Below are 24,182 nucleotides of genomic sequence, written 5' to 3'. Positions count from 1 at the left end.
CCCCCCCCACCCCCACCCCAACAGGGGCGCCATAGAAGTGAGGGCTTCCACATGCCAAAAACTGACTGTCACCCTGCTCAGAGCACAAGTATTGTCCAAGTTCCCCCAGGGGTCAGCACAATGCATTGATCATGTGCAGACAGATGGTCTACCTGGTGAAGTCCCATGTTAAATAGTTTTCAGCCTCCTCTGTAGCATCAGACATTGGCTGCTGCCAGAGATAGGGTTTGGGCTACTCCAGCATGGCAAATCCTGGTGTTTTAGGGAGCTCTGAAAGTTGTGCCCTGCCCTTCAGTCCCCAACCATGAAAGATCTGGTGGAAATTCCAGTAGATTCCTTCTCTTGGTCTTTTAGTGTCTCTGATATGAGCTGGAGGACCAGTAGCCCCAGGATCCTCTGACCCATTTCTCTGTTCCAGAATCTAATTCTTAAATGGAACCCCAGTAGGAACCAGTGGGCAATTTTCATCTTATCACTAGGGAGATGTTCTTCCACCCAGTTACTGTGACCTAGTCATACCAAAGGAACAACAAAGCCTAATTCAATCCTTTAAGGGCTACCATCTGTTTATGTTTATGCCCATGGGACCCACTGACTTCAGTAGGACTTATGGGCATAACTGAGGGCAGAATTTAGCCCTAAATCTTTTAAAGTAACCTATTGGTCTTTCCAAAAAACCTCACTGCACTAAAGTCATCCTCAGAGTCACTCAGTTGATGTCACTGGAGTTTATGTTCTCATGTGTTTGGCTCATTGCCACTGTATTTCTGCTGAAAGAATTTACTCCAAGGTATATCCCTACACCAGGTAATGGGGGCGTGGGGGGGGGGAAAGAGAGAAGAGAGCCTCATTCATGGGTCCTAAGCCTGAACCTTTCCGTGCAGAGTGAGAGGGATGAGCTTGACTGCATCTAAATAGGAGGATGCCTTGAAGACCCATCTCACTTGGATTGGATTTCCAAGTTGTTCCTCCGACTCCTGTAAGTCGATGACTTTCTTTGCAGTCTATCCATTGTCCATTCTTCACTGCTGTGCTCACGTACACATGCCCCACGTGGTGAAGTGCAAATAGGACAGCGCTCTGCTCTCAGGGGGAAAAGTTGGGTTGTATTTTTGGTTGCAGTCCTGGTAGCCTTGGTTACTCTTTCATGAGTAGTGAAACATTGGAGGTAGCGTTTAACCAAGCCACAAAACGATTGAAACACTGCTGCTGCTAATGGCTGCTTTTCAAATGCTGCATCTTACCCAGAGACTCTTGCCCCTCTCACCAGCAGAAGCTAGGCCAATACAAGATATTACCTCCCCCGCTCATCTCTCTAGTATCTTACTGAGCACATTGCAGACAGAAGGCAGCCAGCCCTGCACTAGGGGAAACCCACAGGTAAAATTCACAATAGGAAGAGAGAACAGAAGCTAGCTCCAAGCCCCTGAATTCAGATTGCATGTGATTCTAGGCTCTCCCAACACAATGCTGTGCATGCTGTTCCTCAGGGTGGCAGGTCAAGATAGTGACAAAAGACCTAGAAACACTTGAAAGTCAGAGAGAAACAGCTGCTGTGGCCATCTGCCTGCAACAGTACGAAAGGCTATCAAAAGGGAAACCAGAAAACCCTGCATGGAGAGCTATGCTGAGCCGCTGCCAAAAGCCACAGACAGAAAAATCCTAGATTTCACCCAGGTGTGAACAACTTTTGACACTTCTAGGGCTTATTGTTTTAAACAAAACAACACACACAGTCCCCATTCACCCTTAGCAATACTGTATTTCATATGAATGGAATATATGAATCACTGCAAAGAACTTCAGTGCAACCCAGTACAAAGAAAACTGAATTCTCCACCCCACTTACTGCAATCTGGTTTTCTGTAGCCTAGAACAAAGGCAACAGGAAACAAATACATCTAGACAGTCAAACTTTCTCTTTTTTTAAAAGGGTAACTCAGCTGTTACACTTACACGGAGGAGATCAGACATTCATTTCCAGTCAGGGCTATTATGACCCACAACTGGGTTCCTTCCTCCACCTACTTATGATTGTAAGTGAATTCTATAGTGAGAGCATCACACATTTTCCAAAAACATGATGAGATCCTGACAGCTCTTGGATTCAAGCATGAATGTGGCTTCTAAAGTTACAGCTAAGCCCACTAACCCCAATTCTTGGGCAAACATTGCTGCAGATTGGAACAGGTGAATAAAAAGAAGCCTCTCGCTGGTGGAGTTCTGTTATACAAATAGGGATCTGGTCTTTTCTGACCCAGGTGGACAAGGAAAGAAAAATAAAACAAAGAAACATTTCAGTGAAACTAATCTTGGAAGTTGTGCTGAATAAATGAAAACTGATGGTTCTTTATTAATTATAGAATTGAACCAATTTTCTAGCAGATTTTTTTCTTCTTATGCCTGACAGCAATAGATTGACAGAAATGGGATGAAAAACCTAGCCCCCAATCAAACCAAATTTCTCACATTTCCTGTGGCCATGGAGGTTTTTACTCTTTTAGCTTTGGGCATGCCAAAAAGGGGGAAGGGGTGTGTTACCTGTCCTACAATGTAGCAAAATGGCAGAAACCCTGGATAGTTAGATTCCCAAATAGTCTTTAATCTTCAGCTTCTTAGGGGGTTGAGGGTCTAAAACCACAATAGTTAAATAGATTCAGTTAAAGGAGAAGTTGGCCTATGATTGCCCCTACTACAAGATTTGATGTGGTATGATAGATGCAGCATCTGAGAGAGAGTGAGAGAGAGAGAGAATTCTCTTATACTACACAGAGCGTTACCTCCACAGCCCGAGAAGGTAAAACTTACTAATGCAGACATTGCTATCATTTTAGCATCCAGTATGCACGGGACACGGCAGGTGAAAAGAATAGTTTCCCAGTGTCCCTTGCTGATGGATCAAAACTGGATTTTTATAGAAGCAATAAAAATCCCCGGAATTTGCTGGCCTTATGATTTATTTAAAATGTTCCTTATAGCAAAGCTGCCCGTAGATGAGGAAATATCTCCAAGTAGGTCAGCCTAGGGGCAAACCTATAAGGGTGACTCTCTTGGTTTATTAAGAATGTTCAAAGTTTAGGAACTGGTGGATGAGAGCTCAATGAACAGAAATGTCCTTAAAAACAATAAAATAAGAACCTTCTACTTCCCATCCCAGGATGGATGTGAAGTTAGCTGAGGTGACATACTCAGATTCTGATGGGCACTGAAGAAAAGTATGAGAACAGATATCTAAAACTGGAAGAGGACAGCCTCCCGGGCAGATTATGGAATTGAACTAAAAGCCTATTGCTAGGGATCAGGGTCCCCGGGTGCACAGAACTTTTCCCATACATTTTTCTTACAAACATTTGAGACAGGAAAGTAGGGTTTGGACCTTCGAGCCATCTCTGCCCCAACCTGGATCCAGTTTCTCATTAACCCTGTTTGAGCATCACATACTCTTGATACAATTTATTAAAAAGGAACAGAATTTAAAATGGGTTAGGGGAAAAATAAAGGGATGATAAAAGCGACAGAAGAAATCAAGAAAAAAAACAGACTAAAGTTCTCCTGAAAAGAGAGAATATTCATTTGCAATATTCCTCTCTGCTTGTGGAAAAACTAATCAGAATTAGAGGGTCTCGTGACTGAAAAATTAAAGAGATTTTCTCTAGTCTGAGCTTAATGCAACACGTGATAGGTATCTAGGTGAACGATAAGAAAAAGGAAGAATGGGAGAATGTGTCAAGAAAGAGAAATAAAGTCCTTACCTTGTTCGCTGAAACAGTCTCCTCAGGCTTGCAGAGGGGAATTTGGTTTTGGGGTTATTGGGGGGTGGGGGGAGATTCTTGGCATAAACTAACTTTTATTGCTGTTAGAATAGTCTATTCCATGGGCAGTGCAGCAGTCGCTGATGGTACCTTTGCAGAGGGGGGAAGAGAGAGAGAGAGAGGGGACAGAGCTGTGCTGGGCAGCACAGCAAATGAGTGCACGAGGGAGGGAGGAAAGGTTTTTCACAGACTCTTTGATGGGCTAACACAGCTCAGGACTGGGTTGGCTGGTTACTTTTTTTTTTTTTTGAGTGGGTTCCAGCTCTGGATTGTTTCTCCGTTTCACAGACACAGAAGGAAGTATGTTTGTAAAACAAAAAACCACACATACACCCTACACCAACCCTAGATGAGCAGGAAAGAGTCTCTCCTCAAAGACTCAGGCTACAAACAATTTCAGCACCATATTCAGCTGAGCAAACTGCACCCCTTTTCAGCACCGAAGTGGCAAAAGTGTAACCAAGAAGCCAGACCGGCTAGGGAGGGGTGTAGGAATTCAAGTGGGATTCCAGGGTGGTAGAACTGGACTCAGGGCCATGGCAACTGGGGGGGAGTTTGCCTGATGTTCCCAGGACTCCAGGAAGCATTTTGCCTCCTGGCTCAGTCCAGTCACATAAAGCCTGGCTTGGTGGGAAGGTGGTGGCTCTGGGTACTAGCCCTGAAGTCTAGGGATGGAGGTTGTTGTTAGGAAATGTAGGGCTTCTTTCCTCAGGGAATGAACCCCCCAATTCCAAGAATACTAAAAGACAAGGAACCTAGAAACAAAACCACACTAAGGTGCCACAAAAAGCCAGCATCAAACCAAAGCCACTGAGCAACCCCAAACTCTGAACCCGAACCTTGCCAGATTTGCTCTCTCCCAGCCTCCCAACTGTATAATGGGCCAGATTGGAAGAGCATGTCCAGACCTCCCTAAGCAATGGGGAATTTCAGACCTATAGGTTAGGCTCACCTCTGCTTCTCATCTATTGTAGCTACCCTGCCTGGCTCCTAGCTTAAAGAAAAGCTTCAGTTGGAGAATTACATCTGTGGTCACTGTAGGAGGGTGCCCATCAAAGATTAACTCATCCCATTATTCCCTCTAGGGACTGCCATTTCACTGAACTTCCCCAAGAGCAGGCCCATGGTATATGGCAGCTTCCTGGTTTGATCATATTTCAGCTCCTCCCAAGAAGGATTGCCATTGTCCCTTAACGTAAAACCACATTCAGAGCAAGACTTCTATAGTCAAGAAATGCTTCCATGGACCTCAACAGGAGTTTGGCTGGAGTAGAGATGTCAGGATTTAACCCTGCAGTGACTCGCACAGGAGTCATGTTGGCCCCAAGCTGGATAAAGGAAGCTCCACACACTTGACTGTGTGGGTGTTGTTTAGATTAAGACCTTAAAAACGTCACCGCCCTGCATGGAGATTTAAACTATCACACCTTTTGGTTTTGGAAGAGTAGAGGGATTTACCCCAGAACCCTTAATCAAAATTTCCCTCCCACCTGTAATGGTACATGATTAGAGGCAAATTACATCATTTAATGCACTACTGGAAAACGCACAGACACCATGGTGATGGGTGTGGGTATAGAAGAGAACTGCAGTTTATTGTTCATTCTCTAGAGAGCCTTGTGTACTTTAGTTTGTACTTGTGTACTGGTAAACAAAAGAGAAAACTGGAACTTAAGCTATGTGGAAGGCTGTTTAAGGAAAACACCTCCTAGGGCTCTGATTCCATGTATGGTGACGGCCCACATGGCATACATCACTTTGCACAACGTCGGATTGCTGCTCTCTGCCCCAGAAATGACTGAATTTCAGTGGTGCTATATGTAGCGAGTTATAGCTGGGGGATGGTTCAGGCAGACAGCCACTATGGAGATGTAAGAGGTGATTGACTTGTATTACTTGAGCCACACATTGAAACTGCTAACGAGCTTAGCCAGCCGCTGGTAGGGTAATGTACAAACAGAGACAGAACTAGAGAGAGACAGATTCAGGCTGAAGTTCTACAAGCTGATCCAGGCAGCTGCACCCCACTGACTCCAGCGAGACTCTGTAGGTGTGAACGTCTCTCAGCAGAGACCAGCTTGTGGGATCAGGGCCTAGGTTCAAAAATATTCTCCCCCAAACAAGTTAACGCCAATTTCTGCTAAGGTTGCTCATAGTGGGAGGGCATCCCAGGCAGCCTGCAGTATAACATCCCCTTCCCTTCCCAGACTTTGGTATTTATCAGAGCAAAGCATCAAGGACCCTCTCCACTTAGCGACATGGGCATTAAACTACAGGAAGGAGGAAGAAGCCAACAGTCAATCCATAGATCAGTCCCTCTTATGAGGCCAGTCTTCTCACCGCTGGCTCGCCTCTGGTCTCCCAGGGCAGGTTACATGCTTCCTGCGGGGCTAGATAGCAGTGGTCATCTACCAAAGAACCCCAGTGGTTTAATCCCCAGCCTCTGACTCTAGATCCGCAGACCAGGGGCTGTGGATTCCTCATTCTTGGAAGCTATTGCGGGCAGGGTGCTCTCTGGCCTGGAAAGCGTGAAGCGCACTGAGAGATGGTCCCTGATGTAAATAATGCTGGGAAAGCTCCAGGCAGCTGGGTCAACACCGATTATTTCTGGTGAAACCCATTCTTCCGCTTCCCTCCTCCCAGGCCCTGCACTAGCCTCTCAAACAAGGCGGACTGGAGTGGGTCACCCCAGAGCCTGCCTGGGGGAGGCGCTCACAACCACCTTGTGCTGTTCTCCCTGCGGGGGCTGAGCCCATGAGACAGGGGAAGGGAAATAACTTTTCCTCTTTCTGTAGCTGTGGCAGGACCCCCGCTCTCAGAAAATGCTGAAGCACAAGGCCCCAGCTGTTCCCAACTCCACAGCACTGGCTCTAAGGAGGCAACAGGTAGGAAGAAGCCAACTCCATGTGTTGCTTTGCTCGGGAGCTTTCCGAACGTGCTGGAGCCATGAGAAAAGGTCGGTACCCGGGGCTGCGCAGCCATGCGCTGGCTTTCCTCAGGCTGAGTGCATTGTTTGGCTCCCGGGCCAGAACAAAAGTTCAGTCTTTTCCACAGGTGGCCGCACTGCTCAGCCAGAGCATGTCGTCGCCTCCGTTCTAAGAACATAAGAACAGCCACAGTGGGTAAGACCAAAGGTCCACCTACTCCAGTGTCCTGTCCTCTGACAGCAGCCAGTGCCAGGTGCCCCAGAGGGAATGAACAGAACAGGGAATCAGCAAGTGATCCATCCCGTCGCCCATTCCCAGCTCCTGGCAAACAGAGGCCAGGGACACCATTCCTGCCCATCCTGGCTAATAGCCATTGACAGACCTGTCCTCCATGAACTGATCCACTTCTTTTTTGAACCCTGTTACAGCTTTGGCCTTCACAACAGCCTCTGGCAAGGAGTTCCACAGGTTGACTGTGCATTGGGTGAAAAAATACTTCCTTTTGTTTGTTTTAAACCTGCTGCCTATTCATTTCATTTGGTGGCCCCTAGTTCTTGTGTTAAGAGAAGGAGGTATTTACTGCCTTCTTGGGGCTTGGCTCATTTCTCTTCAGCAGCTCAGTGCCCAGAGGGGCCCGGCCCTTTGTTTTTGTTGGCCATTGTTTTATCCCTTTGAGGCAAATTAGTTACAACTTCTTATTGACAGGTGTTGCTGGCTGTGCGGCAGGGCAGTCTCTCCAGGGCCCTGTTGCTGTTGGATAGAGCTGCTGCTCGCCTTCTCCTGAGGACAAGGAAGCAACAGTGCCATGAACGAGCTCTGGGAAGCCACATGCTGAACATATTTGAATGGAAGACAGTGCCAGATATCCCACTGGTGGGTTGCCGCAGAGCTCTCCTCCTGCCAGATACACCACATGCTCATCCAGCGATTCACGCACATGCCCTTCAGCTTGTCTCTGTCCTCCCTTCCCCGTGCATAACCCTCCATCCAGCCATCTCCACGCAAACCCACTCAGCTTCTCCAGGCATAGACCTCTTCCAAATCCTAATCTCTTTGCATACTCCTCTGCCTGTGTCTCCTCCCACGCATACTGATCTGCCCCATATGTACCCCTCCATTCATTTCTCCCTGCCTCCATGCTTTCACCTTGTCGACTTGGATTCTTAACCATTTATATGGCAGAAGTGCCTAGAACCACAGAAACAGACATTGCCTGCCCCAAGGAGCTTCCAGGAGCTGAACGAGGTGAGTGCCTTTTGAATCCTACTGGCTTTGTTGCCTGCATGACGTGCTCAGGGACATGCCAGGAGGTCCAAACCATTGTGCCCTCTCCTCCCAGCCACGTCTTCCTCCTTTCCAGCAGCAGATCCTCCCCTCCAACGTGCCTCTCCATATCCCACAGCAACAGGCCCTGTGGGGCTGGACTCTCAGCTGGTGTAAATCTGCATAGCCCCCTGCGACATCAGTGGAGTGATGCCAGTTTACACCAAATGAGAATGTGGCCATTGGACCCAAAGCAAGGCTCCTGGTACCCAGCTCAGAGAGGAAACATCTTCCACAAACAAATGGGAACATCCAGCCCTTTGGGATGCCTTCATGCCCCTCCCCCGCACCTTCAAACAGCACCTGTCACTGGCCTGAGAAGCTGCCCGACTGTTTGGTTTTCCCAAGGCACCTGGGCAGAGGCACCTTGGTCGGCTGAAAGGGGCACAGCTTTCGGGTTTTCTAAAGCATTTTATTGCTACTTGTTTCCCAAGAAATTGCAAAAAGCAACACCAGCAAATCCCTGGGGTCTCATCCTCAGGGCCCCCACTCAGGCTTTAAAAATCTTTTCCTCAGGCTAACTTCCCACAAATGAGCGAGGGGAGAATGAGTCGGGAGCAAGGCCCTGAAGGATCCAGCCCCTGGAGAGGAGCAAATCAACGGGGGTGAAGGAGGATTTTACAGTTTCGGCACTGGATTGGGAGGGAACTCTGGAAAGCTGGGCTCACTTCCCAGCTCTTGCAGACTCTGTGTGACCCTGGGCATGTTCCTCTAAGGCCCAGATCCTCATAGGTATTTAGGCACCTAACTCCCATGGGATCTGGGCCTTAATCACTCTGTGGCTCGCCCCCACCTCACAGGTGAGAACATTCCATTTTCCTGTCTTTGTCCATTTAGACAGACAAAATGGTCAGGGCAGGTCCCATCACCTCTGCCGAGCCTGAGCCTGGAAACCAGCAATAAAACTGGAAGGGCTACTTATCTGCCGCTTGAGTCATTGTGCACAGCCTTGCACTAGAGTGACACTGTCATGCCTGGCATATCACAAAGCACGTTTTCCTGGGCAGCGCTTCCAGTTCCGCAATAGCTCCTGGTTTCCTTGGAACAGGGAGAGATCTCTGGCCAGCATTAAGGTGCATTTGCCAAGGCCTGCTGTCAGGCACATGACTCAGCATGGCAGGTGTAGGACATCGGCGGGTGCAGGACTAGAGCTCTTCGGAGTGGGCGGGGGACTGGCAAGATGTGGCTGTGTTGTTTGGACCGGAGACATTTGGATGCAAGTGTGAATGCAGGCAGGCAGGAGCCTCACATCTGAACTGCAGAGAGTCCAGCAAGGACTCAGGATTTCAGATGTCCTAGGGCATTTCAGAACTAGGTAGAACATAGCTAACCACAGCATTTTGTTTTGTGAAATGAGTTTGAGGAGTCTCAGCCCAGCTCCTCTGAGACAAGTGCCCATGTCACAAAAACCACCAGGCAGCTGACCTTTGCTTGAGTGTTGGCAATCTCTGCATGTCACCCACAGTCTGAATGAATGGGTCATGGAGAATTAATTTCCATTTCACTTCTACATACAGTCCCGCAAGTTTGGGCCTCTGCCAGAGAAGTTTCTACAGTCCAACTCATCCTCTGCCAGAATACTTTAGTCTATCAGTCTACCAAGCCCCAGACATCTACCTTCCTACCATAAGCTTTTTCACCAAGTTTGCCACAACAGTCTCTGAACTTCTGGAGTTCTTTATCTGGAAACTTATCTGCTCTGAATGAGCACGGAAAAACTAAGCCAAGCACTGTTTTCTTAGATCAGCTGAGAAATGACACAAGGTAATAGAGAGATCAAGCGTCCTTTGGCGGCGCTGGCTTGCCTCCCGGCTTCCAACAGGCAAAACAATAAACCCATGAAAAGTATCTGGTTAGGGAAATTATGGGGAATGGACTATGGGGCGTTTCAACCTCAAGCTCATCAGTTCAAATCCAGCCCAGGGCGACAATAGTTGGAAGGTTTCAGAGTAGCAGCCGTGTTAGTCCGTATCCGCAAAAAGAAAAGGAGGACTTGTGGCACCTTAGAGAGTCAGTCACAAATTTATTTGAGCATAAGCTTTCGTGGGCTACAGGGTTCACACGTTTGTCTCTTTCTGGCATAACTAGCAATCCTATGTCAGTTCAGGGATAGAAACAGTAGGGGGTGCTGTAGGACAGGATTCAAGTTTACCGGCAGACTTGTGGGGGGCAGGGGGATTTGGAGCTGGGATAGCAGGGGGCTGTCGGTCAGGATCGAGGAGCATCGGCAGAGCTGCATGGGGAAAGCTAGTGCAGCATCTGCCCATGCTGATCCCAAAGCAGAAAGTGGAGGGGAAAAGGACAGTTCTATTTAGAAAATGCAGATGATGCGGACTTGTTCCGTGTATTAAGATAATGCCTAGAACCCCGAACCAAGATCTGGGACCCACTGCGCTAGGTGCGCTATGAAGATTAGTAAGACTGTCACTGCCTCAGAGAGCTTGATGGTGTCCCTACCACAGCCCCAGACAATCCCCACTCTCCCCTTTAAATGCAGCCCTCTTGGCTACTTCACCTGGAGTGGCTCTCTCAGGATGGGCAGCCCGGCCCATGTGGCATTATTTCAGCGCCCTGGCTGATGAAGTCCCAAAGGAAGGTTTAAGAATCTGGCCTAGCAAATGCTGGGGCAACCACAGCCCAGCACCCAAACTCCTGGCGGCAGCTCCACGCAGACAGGTTTGTTTAGTTTTATAACTGGAAGCAGCAGGAAGAAGATTAAGGTGAGGGCCCAGGCAACCGGTGCAGAGAGAATGAACGTCTGGCTTGAGGTCTTAACAGCGGCACTCCCCGGGGTTTGGTTTTAAGTATTAAGCGCACTGATGGAGGGTGCATCAGACAATTAATCCCCCAGTCAATGCCGTTCTCCAGATGACTGCCATCCCGAGGACGAACCCATCCTTTCTGGAATGCAGATGTGCAGCTGGCTCCTGCTCAGACCTGGAGAACCTCCAAGGATACCGCTAGCATCCTGATCTCCCTGGGCTGGATTTGTTCCGGTTATGTCAGTGCAACTCCAGAGCAACCCCAGTGACAACAGTGTAACTAGGTGTAGGGCGTGGCCCACGGTTAGCAGGGAAACAAACAATTGGAATGGGGAACTCTCCAAGTTTGGCACAAGAAAGGAAGGGTGGTCTTGTGGTTAAGGTGTTAGCCTCACACCCAGGAGGCTGGAGTTTGACTATTGGCAGTGCCAAGAACTCACCATGTGACCTTAGGCAAGGGATAAAAGGGCTGAAAAGTATTTAGCTGCCTTGTTATTTCAATGGGATTTGGGCATCTAAAAATCTGCCCTTACTCACTTTCTTCCTCAGTTTCACCTCCCTAAAAGGCAGGCATGATAACGTTTCCTTTCTTTGTCCAGCCCATGTAAACTGCAAGCTGGGTGGGGCAGGGACCGTCTGTTGCTACGTGTATGTACAGCAGCTGCTACAGCCGGGCTTTGAACTCAGGTGGGGGCTCTGGAATAAATACTTTGGGATACGCGCACCTTTGTCAGGTTTATGGGCAGGCATGCAGGTGGGCTCATGCATGGAAGGAAGGCTGCAAATTTGCCATTGTGCAGGGTCTGAGCTGAAGCAGCCACATGCAGCCAAGAGTCGATGTTCCTGCTTGGGCAAAGAACAAAGGGGCAACACCTCCTTCCCATCCACCACCATCCAGCGAGCTGAGCCGCGCAGGAACCAAATAGGGCAACAGGAGCTTGTGTGTTCAGAGTTTGCTCCTCCCCTCCCAGCCTCAGGAGCCCCAGAAACAAGTCTTTCCCCTTCACACATTGTGGCTGGGGAGGAAATCAAAGAGGAAGATTAATGTGCGGGCTCAGCGAGAGCCCTGATGGGAGCACTTAACAGGGGAAGCGGGATTAGCCTGGGTTTAGAAGATCAGCCTCAACATGCTCCGAGACCTTCACCTTCTCTTGCCAATGGGCAACTGAAGCGGATCCAACAGCACCAACTTGGGGCTAGCTGAGAAATGGAACGAGGGATTCCGCATGCGGCTGGGAAGAGCCGAGCTGCTCCGCCTGCCTCCCTCCAGACAGGGGCCATGTTATCCAAAAAAAACAGACCTGCAGAAGGACCGTGGCAATAACACAAGCTTCCTGGAGTGACAGCGGCTCTGCCAGCCCTACCTTAGCATTGCAGTGTTAGTGTTTGGACTTTGGGGCCTTGATTCCCAATCATAGGCTGCCCAGGCCATACAAAGGGGACAGAAACAGCCCCCCAGGGACTTTCCAGTGCTGGAAGCACCCGGATCAGTGCAGAGCTGGGGTGAGGGCTTGGCCCCCAGACTTATTTCCTAACACAGGGACCGATCAGGGGCATGGCTAGTCTCTGTTTTCCTTGGGGGGCTCCGTCGGCAAGCAGCAACTCGTGCCAAGGAGAAGTCTCCCCAATGACCGTGCCCTATACGGTTCCATCCGCCTGCCAATCCTGTCCACAAGTCAGATCCATCAAAGGACTTCACAGAATCTGGCCGCTCCTTCTGAAGCGGATCAGCCCTTATTTAAACTAAGCTCTCACTGGCAAAGCATTTCCTCTCCAAACAGACCTATTAGCGAGCACAGACATTCCTCAGTCCCACAGATTTTACCACCGGCTGCAGCCTGGTGGTGGCTTCTTTTGGCTCCTGTCCCTGCTCTCCAGTCATCCCGTCTCACTCCAGTGCAGGGGGTTGGGGATGCAGCAGCACCCCCGGCTTGAAGTAGTAACATCACCCAAATCCATGGCTTCCGCTTTCAGCAGCCCCCCAGCGAAATGGCTCCAGTGCCCCTGCTCCAGTGTCTCCCTCTTTCACACCATGGCCTGGGCTGGAGCCTTTGGCAAATCCTTGAGATCTTTCCCTGCATCCCCCTTCCTCATTAGCATCCCAGCTGTGCCCTGCTTCTGGGTCTTTTCCATCACACCTGGCTGTCTCCTTCCCTTCGCTTTCAGCTCATGCCCTGGCTCCGGGCGCCCCATAGGCTGACGCCAGCCCCCAGGTTGGAAGAAGTGGCTCGTGATTGTTGGCGCCAGTCTCCAGCCATCTGAATGGAGCCGGATTTCCAGAGGGTGGGTGGTCAGCACTTGCTGCAAACCAGTGTGGATGTTTATTTTAATCTCCAGCTTGGGCCCAGACAGCTCAGGGTCTAATACACATGCCCCAGGCTGGGACCTAGGGCAAACACTTTGCTTGGAAGCCATTTGGGCGGGGACTGCCTTGCTGTTCTGTGTATGCACCATGCCTGGCACCTGGGGGTCCTGACCCAGGGCTGGGTTCCTGGGCACTAGACGATGCACGTTATCAGCAATAGTAAGAACACTGGAGCTGTGGGATGGGGGTTAGATGGGCATTTGGGGGCGGTAGCGGGGGAGTGGGATGGGGGTTCAGTTCTGCTGGGTGTCAGTGGGGAAGATGAGCTGTGTGTTGGGGCACCCTGCATCCCCTTTTTGTTTGGGCAATCCACAGAGATACATTCCATTCACTCAGCAACGCAATTTTCCGCTTTGCACAAGCGCAGCTGATTAAACGGAGCCTTTGACTTCCGCCCCCCACTGAACGAAGGTGCCTTCAGCTGCATTTCCTCCGCAGGCCCAGGAGCTGGTGTGTGGAAAGCCGGCTTGGCACGCAGCAGAGCGAAGCCAGCAAACAGCTGCTCGGAGCAGCATGTCTTTAATCAAAAGCACAATTCTCCAAACTCTTCTCCTGAAGGCCTGGCAGATTGTGTGACTGACTTTCCTTTAAATCAAAAAGGTCCTAAACAAACAAATCCCTTTCCCTTCCTCTGCTGGTGCACAGAGCTGCTTTGCACGGCCATTGGCTCTTTGGAGCCCGGAGCCAAGCACGCATGCCGGAGCCACGTGCAACAAGTGGCGTGTGGCCCGCTTGAGAGAGCTGTTGCCTGTGGAGTACAGAGTTGTGGTCCCATCTCTCTTCTGCTGCACCGTCACTGGAGAGAAGGGAGATTTCTTTCTTAACCCACTGGCTGGTGAATTGAGCCAACTCAGCTAGTCGCTACCGTGACTGGTATGAGGTGTCCGCACACATGCACAGAGTGAGTTAATGGATAAGCCACTAGTTGGTGGCACTCAAGAATCTGCAGCACTGTTCCTGGGTTTTCTAGGAGCAGTAAAAACTCTTGCTGTGGACTGTAAATGGCATCTGCAGCATAGCTCCTTACGGCTGCCATTCTTCACTGTGGCTGAGCATCGGGATATTTGCTGTGTTTCTTAGCAGCTCAGCTCCTGGAAGCTCTGGGGGAGTCTGAGCTTGCATTTCAAAAGAGGCAGTAAGCAGTAAGCCTTGCGGTTAGAGAGAGTGGCTGGTAAAGATGATGCCCAGTGGCTCAGAAACCAAGATGCAAACAAAGGGAACCAGCCTGGCTTTCAAACTCATGAGATTTCTTTAACATGAGGCAATCTCATGACGGGGGGGGGGGGGGGGGGGGAGTGATAATTTCGCACACTTGGGGTCAGCAATACAGACTGCCTCTTACAGGAAAGGTCGTACAAGTGAAGAGCACTGGGATGTGTGATGCCAGGCCAGCAAGCCCCGCGTGTGCTCTACCCTGGGCCTTCTGGGTTTTAAAAGCAGCGACACTCCAGGCCTCAGGCTCCCCACAGACGGCATAACTTAGCCTGTGCGATACGTGCTCGCAGGCACTGTGCTTTCCAAAGTCCCTCGCATTAGCTGCGGAAACAGGTGCCTGCCAGGAGAGGCAAATGACTTCCAGTCCCATCCGTGACACCTTATCAGGCTCTCCCGGAGAGAACACTCTCCAGGCACCTTTTGGGTTGGTGAGGGTTTTGCAAAACCCAGCCTTGAAATGCAGGCCCCTTCCCAAAGGGCTTAGTGCTGGGTTAACGGGCAGCGGGAGAGGGATTGGCCCGTGCGGCCAGGGGGATACGCAGCCTGTCTCCATTACTCAGCACCTCATGCAGCCGTTGACACTGGGGCGCAGTGGCCGTGAACCACTGCCAGAGCAGGATGGTGGCACTTTACACTCAGGACCGTACCTTTGTTCCAAGACCTGAGCCCCCAAGATGGGGGGGGGAGCCAAAACTAAAATATTCCTAAGCAAAGCTTCCCAAAGGGGCACAGAGACAGCGCCCTGTGCTGTCTGCACTCTCCAGCATTGCCATTAACCCCGGGACGGGGGATCTCAAACTGTCCCACTGCAAACCGTGCCATGCTGGGCCTAGCAGCATCGTTTGCTCCCTTTGTTTCTCAGGTAAACGAGGGCCATGCCTCCACTGCCTGTCTCTGAAAGCTGGAGCTTGGCACAGGGTGCAGAGCAGCAGGGAATCCACTGCACAGCCGCAGTAAACCCCTGCGGTGCCCAGACGTGTGTGCGCACGCCCATGGTGAGAGTGCATGAGAGCCAGTCGTGCGAGTGTGGTTGTGCAACGTGAGTCCGTGGGGGGTGAGCGTGCTAGGTGTTTGCGAGCACGTATGGCATGATCGGGAGAGGTGCAAGGCCACGCGAGTGCACCGTGGCCCCTTGCGGAATGGCACACTCATCTGCACCTCCCACGACACTTTCCATACAGGCCCTAGCCCGCAGCGTCCGGCTCTCCCTAGATGCACAGAGCATGTCAGAGCGGGATCTGCCTGTCAGGGCTGCACATTTCTCCCAGGGTGGCCGAGCTCCGGACGTGCCAGCAGCCTGGTGGGTGGCAGAAGAGTGTGTGAAATACTCCCGCCCCCTGCGGGGAAATGGAAACTGAGCTTAACCCAGGATTTACTGGCCGCTGGCCTCTAACCTTTAGCAGTTTACACATTGCATGGTGCTGAGGCTGTGCCAGGCATAGAGGCGCTGGGCTCCCCACAGCTCACAGTCCCTCCTTGGGAAGAGGGTGAGCGGCCAGAGTCCAATATCACTTGTAACAGACCAGACATTAAATATCCTGCTCGCTGCCCTGGATTACTGGGTGCCAAAGGGCACGTCCAGGACCATGAGGAAAAAGAGCCCCCTGCATCACCGATCCTGTGGGATGCTGGAGAACTCCAGGCTGCTGCCCAGCTGGCGGGCAGGGGACGTCTGGCAGCAGGCAGGGGACACAGCCCAGCACACACTGCTAAGGACAGCACAGTCCAGCTCCCCCACCACACTCCAGGGATTTGCTCTGAAGAGCCCCTTTGGGTCCCTGTGTCTCCCAGCCAGCTGGGAAAAGGCCCAGCTGCACAGGGAAGCGGAGAACCTCGTCCCGGCCCAGTCTGCTGTGATGATGCAGTTCCTGGAGCTGGTCTGAGCCTTCCCCGGAGGAACCTGCCGCTCAGCATGGATGTGCTGGGATTAGTTTAACAATCTTCGTAAATGTCTGGGAAGTGAATTTGTTGAGAGACAGAATGTGGGCTAGACCCACAAACACGGCAGCACAGCACGCTCTCCCCACAAACGGCTCTGCCAGTGCCCCTCAGTCCCAATGCGCAGCCCCCTGATATTCCAGTGTGGTGTTCCCCAAATAAGCCATCCTCAGGGTTCCCTAGATGTTCCCCACACCCCTAACTACCAAGCTCAGTTGTGCTTAGCTCGGAGATCAGATTTTGCTCTAGTTTTTCTAGGCTCTTATGCACCAGCTGTCATCTTCTCTGCAAAGCTGCCCCCCTGTGCCCCAGGCCCTCCACTCTGCCTCTGCATCATCCTGCTTCCTTTAGCCTTCTCCCCCACTGCTGAGCGCTACCATCAGACACCAGACCCCACTGCACTCCTGACACCTCCCAGGCTTTTACTGCCGTGGTTCCTCCCCCTTAGCGGTACATCCCGCCACTCGGCGCTGGCTGTGGGCAATGAACAGCGTCCCTCGGGCCCCACCATGTGCAAGGTTGAAGCCAGTCTTCAGTTATTAGAGACAAAGAGGAGACTGAATTTGCAGGGCAGATTATCCCACATCTTCTATGGCAGGGTTCTTGGATCTCCCTCAAGCACCCGGGGGCTGGGCACTGTCAATACGGGGCTAGATGGACCCCGGGTCTGATCTAGGCTGGCAGCGCCTATGCCTCCCTCAGTCATACGGGACAACCATGGAAAGCAGAACTGGCCCCGCAAAGGTTGCATTGAAGTTTCCAGGGGACACTCTGTCCTGGACTGATGTGCTGCCCCCTCAGACCCATGTTCCAGCCATTCCTGCCGCTCACAAAAGAAATCAAATAATAAGTCTAGCAGTGAAAAAACATTCACTTAATTTCCGTGGGTCACGGACGTAGTCGAACCTATGCACTCAGAACATTGGCTCCACGTTTCTATAAGGGAGATAATTGTGCTCGGAAAACAAGCCCATTAGTGCTCAGTAGGGAAAACTTAAGGCCGCGTAGGACGGGACTGTGTGTTTTGGCCGGGCGGCCGAGAGCCGAAAACGTTTCTACTCATTCTGAATTCTCGGCCTCGTCAGGAAGCATAAAGTGCTCAATTCAGCGTCCCCCCCTTGCCCGCCCGTACCCACCGGGGGTGGGGAGCACCTCCTGAGCGGCAGGGGAGCGGGCTGGGTCCCTCCCTAGGAGTACAGGGGAGGTCTGGCCTGACCGGATGCGTCCGGAGCAGAGCACAGGCATTTTTGCTTGGTTAACACATGAGATCCCGAGGTCTGAAAAAAGCTCAGAATCAAATCAGACTCCACAGCCAGAGTGGGGCCTGCCGCCAGGGCAGGGACCTTTGATGGCTGGGCTGGATATCCCTAACCCACTACTGCATCTTGTTTTGCACCCTTGACACCTCCCCCTCTCCACCCCCCTAATAGCCCACACCCATTCCTTTTAGGGGACCTCCCCAGGAGCCCTGCAAGAATGAAGTGTGAGCTCCTGGGAGCAGTCAGGAGGGAGAACGGAGCCATAAGACCCCACACACACAATTTAAGGCCAGCTGGGATTGCAGCCCTGGCACTAGAAGGAGCTTCCTGGCAGTGGTGTGAGGTTACCTGCTGCAACCCTTGGGGGATGGCACTAGGCTCCCACCCTGCATGCAGTGCAAGCTCCGGAAGGCACATGGCACCTAAGGCGAAACCCCAGTGCAGGGCTGAGCCCACCCAGCCTGAAGCAGCCAGTTATAAGAAGACTTAAATGTTTGCATCTTCAATACACCTTACGGACACTACAGCAATTACCCCCCAGCCTCGCTGGCTGGCTGGCTTCAGCGCAACCATATTTCCAATGGGGAAACTGAGGCATGCAGCATTTCTCCCATGACCTGTCCAAGGCCACATCGCAACATTAGGATGAAAACACAGGAGTTCCTGGCTCCCAGGTCAGTGCTCAGACCACTCACTGGCAGCCACTTTCTACCTCTCTCTATGGCTCTGACCAGCTCCTCACCATGCCAAAAATTATTCCCACTTCACAGACAAGGAACTGAGGCGGGGGCTGGTCACAAGGCAGGTCAGTGGCCAAACCAGGGCTTAAGTTCAGGCCACCCCAATCCCAGGCCAGCTCAATGCTTAACCCATGAGACCGGCCTTCCTTCACACGTTGCCTTTTGTGGCTGCTTTCTGTAGCCCTGCCTTGCTGACCCCACCCAGCACAGCATGTGAGCATAGGTGCAGCCCCACCCCACACCCAGAGGAGGATGCTGAGCTACATCCCAGTCGAGCCCAAAGTAAGGCACTGCCCAGAGTGAACAATCCAGTCCATGGTAACTTTCCATGGCTGACTAAACAGAATCAAGCAACTGCTTTGTCCAAGGGTCATGGAGCTGAAGGCCAGAAGGGACCAGATCATCTAGGCTGACCACTGGGTAGCGCAGGCCAGCACCCACCCACTGAACCCAACAACTCAAATGAGACCACAGGATCCCAGCCCAAGGAAGCCCAGACAATCGCCAGCCACAGGCAGGGAACAGGCAGGGATGGCGGGACAGCAGCCAAACATGTGAAGCGATTATCTCTGCCACGCACCTCAGAAAGTTCTGAGAGAGAAACATTTTTAAAAGCTTTTCACAGATTCAGGAGCCAAAGTCCCCTTGCTCAGCTACCGAACAACATCCTACTTCATGACTGGAAATGGCTCCCCAGTACGAATGGTGACCCCACATCACTTGTATTGTCACCAAACAAGAGGGAACTTTTGGAGCTGTGAGGGGCTGGAAGAACTTACCCGGGGCTGTGGTGGATTCTCCTTCGCCTGAAGCTGCTGACTTGAGCCCGGAGAACCTTCTTAAAATATTCACTCTAGTTCAGCCACAAGTTAGCTGGCTTAGTTGTGTCCCTCGCACAGTAGGGAAGAGTAATTCTCTTCCTAGCAGGAACTGTGGGGAGTTCCCTAGCTTGGGCCAGGCAGGAGGTCAGATGAGATGGGAGTTATGGTTCCTTCTGGCTTTAAAAGCTCAGCCCTCATTCCACAGCTGTTGGGAATTGGTGGGGCTCTCTTTGTTGATTGCAGTGGCGCTATGCCAATTTACACCAGCTGAGCATCTGGACCAAGGCCTGAAATTCTTCTCTGGCTGCAATACGAAATGGCTAGCAGGAAGCTGTAGCCATGGCAGGGGTAGGGGCTGTATTTACACCAGAGCGCCTTGAAACCTGGCATTCCTGAGAGCAAGAGTGTTATTTTTTCTCCACATTTATTAAGGGAAATAAATCAAGAGCGTCATGTCATGACAGGGAGAGGGTGAAATAACGTGTGCTAGGGAACGTGTGAGATCCAGAGGGGATTCAGCCTGTCGGCCAGACAGCTTGGCCTGTCCATACAGGGGACACTTGTAGAGCTGCCAGGCTAGTGAAGTTCCTCTCTCTGTAAGCACTCACCTGCCCCTCATCACTGCAGCATCCGAGTGTCTCATCATCATTAGTGGGTTTTATCCTGCCAACCCCACTGCAGCTGGGAAGGATCACTCCCAGTTTCCAGAGGGGAACTGAGGCACAGAATAAACAACTTGCTTAAGGACAGGCAGCAGGTCTCCTGCATTCTACTTCAGTGCCTTAGCAACTAGAATATCTTGGAGCTGGGAACAGAACCCAGGAGTCCTGACTCCCACCTCACCCCACCAGACCCCATTCCTCCCAGAGCAGCCAATACCACCCAGGGGTCTGGACTCCCAGCCCTTCTGCTGTCACTAGACTACACCTCCTCTTACTAAGGAGACGAAAGGCCCCCTTCCGTCCAGCTCTGGAGAGCCATGTGTCTGTAACAGAACTCAGGACTGCTGCCTGGACACAGGGCGCCCTCCTTTACCCCTCAGACGCTGCAGCCCTCCTGAAAGGAGCTTGATTTCCCAGTTCCCCATCCGAATACAGCACTGGGGCAGCAGAGGCTCTAACCATGGCAACTTGCAGCCCCCAAGGGAGCAGAGCAGCTGTAGGTCGGACGGGGGGGACGGGGGGGACAGTTCATGTTACTCCCTGGCTAGAAAGCGCTTTGCTGTGATTGCTTTTCTGCGGCGGGTCCACACAAAGAGAGCTCAGGCTCCCAGCTCCTTCAGCGCTTGTCATAAAACCACTTTCAGAAGGCATGCTTCCCTTGGACCGGGGGGGTACCCGGGTTTGTTTGCATCCCACCACCACTCCCCCGCCAAAAAAGCGTACAGGATCCTGGCTGGAGTTCTCTCCCCAGCATCCTTTACAATCCCTGGAGGACATTTGTGGAAAGGGAAGGGTTGGGTTTATTTTGGCAGCTGTCTCACCTTCCATAGACATACGAAGGGAAAAACTGCCATCAGCTAACGTTTCCAAGGCCTTCTTTCCAGCATGGAGCTAGGTGGGAGCTGCCTACAGAGAGGCAACTGTTCGTAAATATCTTAATTCACGGTGACAAACAAACCCAGCACCGACTCTCTCCCCATGGCTCCCTTTGGAACGGGATGCGTGATCGGAACAATGGGGATGAAGGATGAACCTGTTGCCGCTCACGCCACCTGCTACGTTGCACCCCGCAAAGTGTACCGACACTGCCAGCCATTAAACAAACAGGTCGCCTCATTGCATCGACAGTGGCCTGTCTCTTTCAGCGCTGACTGATCCCAACGAGCGGTGCTGCGTTCGGAGGCCTGGCTTGACGAAGTCTCGTCAGCATCCAATTTTCAAACCCCAGGGGCTCAGCTGGACGGTCGCATTTGGAAGCTCAGATTGGGGGTCAGGCACGGAAGTGCCCAGTTTACCTGCCAAGTGCAGCAGGAGTGGGAAGTTCTGTGAAGGTCCCAGCTGGGAAAGTTGGTGCCTGGAATTTGTTATCACCTTGGATGTATTTCTATTTCATTTCATATTGCCTGGTGCAGGTTTGTTGCACCTTTCTCAGCTCCGCCTTTGACAGATCTTCATTTTTGCCTAATGTTGCTGATAAACAGCTTCCTAGTCCCACCCAAGAGGTGGCTGCATGTCATTGGTGGGTGACATGATCTCTGAACGTGCAAGCAATTTCACACATACCCAGGGTGGGATGGCAAAGCAATACTGTGCCCAGCCAGTGCTCCTCAGTCTAGGGTCCCCTGGGACTGTCCCGTTTGCTTAGGCCACCTGTGCAGCACCAGGGCTCCCGCACCCAGGGAATAGCAGGGCACACTGCTGTCAGCTGCGCCCCTTGCTACTCATATGGCCTCTCCATGCAGATTCAGGAGCCAAAGTCCCCTTGCTCAGCTTACCCAGCTCCCCTACAAAGCATATCACAGCAGAGTCATCAGTTCTCACTGCTGGTCTGACTTATGCCTCAGTTTCACCTAAAGATAATGAAGTTTGGTGACAGTCCCTCCTTTAAGAACCTGATTCGAGTCTTTCCATTGACTTCAATGGGCTGTGGATCGGGCCTTACATACAGATTGATAGTTGCATTTTCTTTGCTTGATATTCATTATGTCCCATAGACAGATGGATTTTCTTGCTAAAGAACCAGTTCTGTTTTGAGTGGTACCCATTCTCCTCCCCACAAGCAGGCAGGCCTCTGCAGTGAGGAAATAACCCCAAAAAAGCAAAAAGGAAAACATGATTTGTGTGATTTCTAATTAGACTGAAGGTCTCCATCTGGGTGGAGAGGGTCTGCAGGGGGAGGGGGAAATCCCAGGTTCTTGTAAAAGGGAACGTTAGTGAATATGAAGTAAGCTGGAAAAACATGTTCTTCGCCCTGCTTTGCTAATTTCACCTAATTCAAACCAGCTCCCAGAAATGCCAGCTCCAAAAGCCCATTCGAGGGGAAGGGGTTGGACTGAAATCCTTGCATTACTTAAAACCACACTGCTTGGGCCCTCCTGGGAACAGCAGAGACAGCATTTAAGCAGGATTTTTGCAATGTCCTTTTTAAGCTAACTTGCCTCCAGCTGGCTCTGACAACCCCCCACACATGCGCCTCAAAAACCCACTTCCAAGGGCTGCAGACGTCTCTTTGCATGTCTTGATGAATTCATTGACAGAGGGGCTGGAAATAAAGCCACTTGTTGGCACACTGTAAATTCATCACATGCTTGGAGCGCACATTCCTCCCAACCATAAACACCCCTGGCCAGTAGCTAGTAAATCTGACTCCAATCAGTGGCCTGTGAACGGAGGCACTGTGTCCACACAAGCATGCTCCTGCTATAAATGAATCCACAGCACTGGAGACACTTCTTCAGGGGTACAAGCTGGGAGCTGGTGACAGACAGGTGCTGGGTGCCTGATTCACTGTGGAAAGGGCTTTGTGGAGCTGATAAAAGCACGAGCTACCCATGAGTCTTGGCTACAGCCCTATTTCTTTCTCCATTTGTTTCATTTTTATAGGCGCCAGCCAGTGCTCCAGGTGAGTGTCCCATCCATCAAACATAACACACTGCCCATAAATATATTCATCCCAGCCCACGGCCTCCTCAGGGGACATGTCCGCATGAGGCGGAGAGGGGTGTTCTGAACACATTTGCTGGGGGAGATAATCCCTAAACTCTCCCAACCTGCTAACCCCTGGTACAAGTTCCCTTGTCCACACAAGGGTTCGCACACGTTAAACACACCCTGCTTTGTTCCTCATGAGGACCAGGCCAAAGAGGGAAGGAAGATGGGGTCTACAGCATTCCTGGCTGGCTAAGAGCTCCAGGCTCTGGCAGACCGAGAGGCCAGTGAGTTCCAGAATTGAGGAGCCCACCTGGAGAATGCCCTGCCAGCAGGTCCCTTGTGTTTACATTGAGTGCCCCTGTTGACCCCAGTGTGTTGACCCCAGTGTATCATAGAGAGACAGGCAATCTTTGGAGAACACACAGTGTGTAAAACAGCCATCCTTTCTGTGCAGTCATCAATGAGAAGCAAAGTTCAGAGATCCTCTCTTCTTGTGGACCCTGTAGCACTTTTCACAAGCATCATCCGGCTCCTTGTACTGCTGTCCTGGCCCATTTCCAGCTCAGGTAATTACATTCCACCAGCTTCAGTCGGACACAGTGTTCTTTATCACTGGTTGTCTTCATGCAGTCACTGCATGCTGCTAAAAGGCTGCCACACTGCACCCCAGAAGTGGCTGCATTTCAGTGATTACTGAAACTATTATTGCTCAGAGAGGAGGGCACTAGAGGAATATAAGAGGCTATTGCATTTTGAGGTTCAAACTCAATACAGATGTTAATTAATACTCACAGCACCCTGGAAGCAGAAAGCTAAGTATTAGTGTCCCCATTTTAAATATAGGGAAAGTGACCATACCATGCATCTCTAGCAGATCCCAGGCCCTCCTGACCCCGGCGCTGTGCCCAGCCCTCCAGACCACACTGCCTTATTAGGCCAGTGACTGCCATGGAAGGGGCAGTAGCTCGGGAACTGCCCCTTTCTCTGCTGCAATGCCGGGATCATGAACACATGCCCTTTTGTGGCTGTATCCCAGCCAGGCTCCGTCAGTTTGGGTTCTGCCCATTATCAGCAGCCATCTCCTGCCGTCTGAATAATGCTCTGATTATCGCTGGGGCCACTGATAACATTTGGAAAGTCAACTTTTCTCCACCCTCTCACCCAAAACTGGCCACAGCCCAGCTTCCTGTGACAACGTGGGGGATTTTCTTGTGTTTTTTTGGTTTTTTCAAGGGTTGCATGCCGAGGGGGTGGGACTCAGTTTCCCTGGATGTTACTGGTTTAATGGGGTGATGGGAGAGGGAGTTTGTTTTTACAGAAGACCAGTGATGGAACTTGGGACCTCAGCCAATGGCCTGGAGAATGGATACCCCAGCAACTGGTGACCTGGTGACTGGGAGGCCCAGCTCGGGAGTCACAGCCGGTTC

General features: G+C 51.4%; 1 protein-coding gene across 1 annotated transcript in view; it reads right to left on the bottom strand.

Moving 5' to 3' along the window:
* COL8A2 (collagen type VIII alpha 2 chain) overlaps positions 1-19,263 on the bottom strand; it is a 150,535-nt gene extending 131,272 nt beyond the window's left edge. Inside the window, exon 1 of the mRNA XM_073318068.2 lies at positions 19,121-19,263. The gene's annotated coding sequence lies outside the window, so the exon portion shown is untranslated. The remainder of the gene's footprint in view (positions 1-19,120) is intronic.
* Positions 19,264-24,182: the final 4,919 nt, after the last annotated feature.

Source organism: Lepidochelys kempii, chromosome 19 (assembly GCF_965140285.1).
Source record: "Lepidochelys kempii isolate rLepKem1 chromosome 19, rLepKem1.hap1, whole genome shotgun sequence".
Lineage (NCBI taxonomy): Eukaryota > Metazoa > Chordata > Testudines > Cheloniidae > Lepidochelys > Lepidochelys kempii.
The sequence above is the reverse complement of the archived record's forward strand: the minus strand, read 5'-3'. Positions and strand labels throughout refer to the sequence as shown.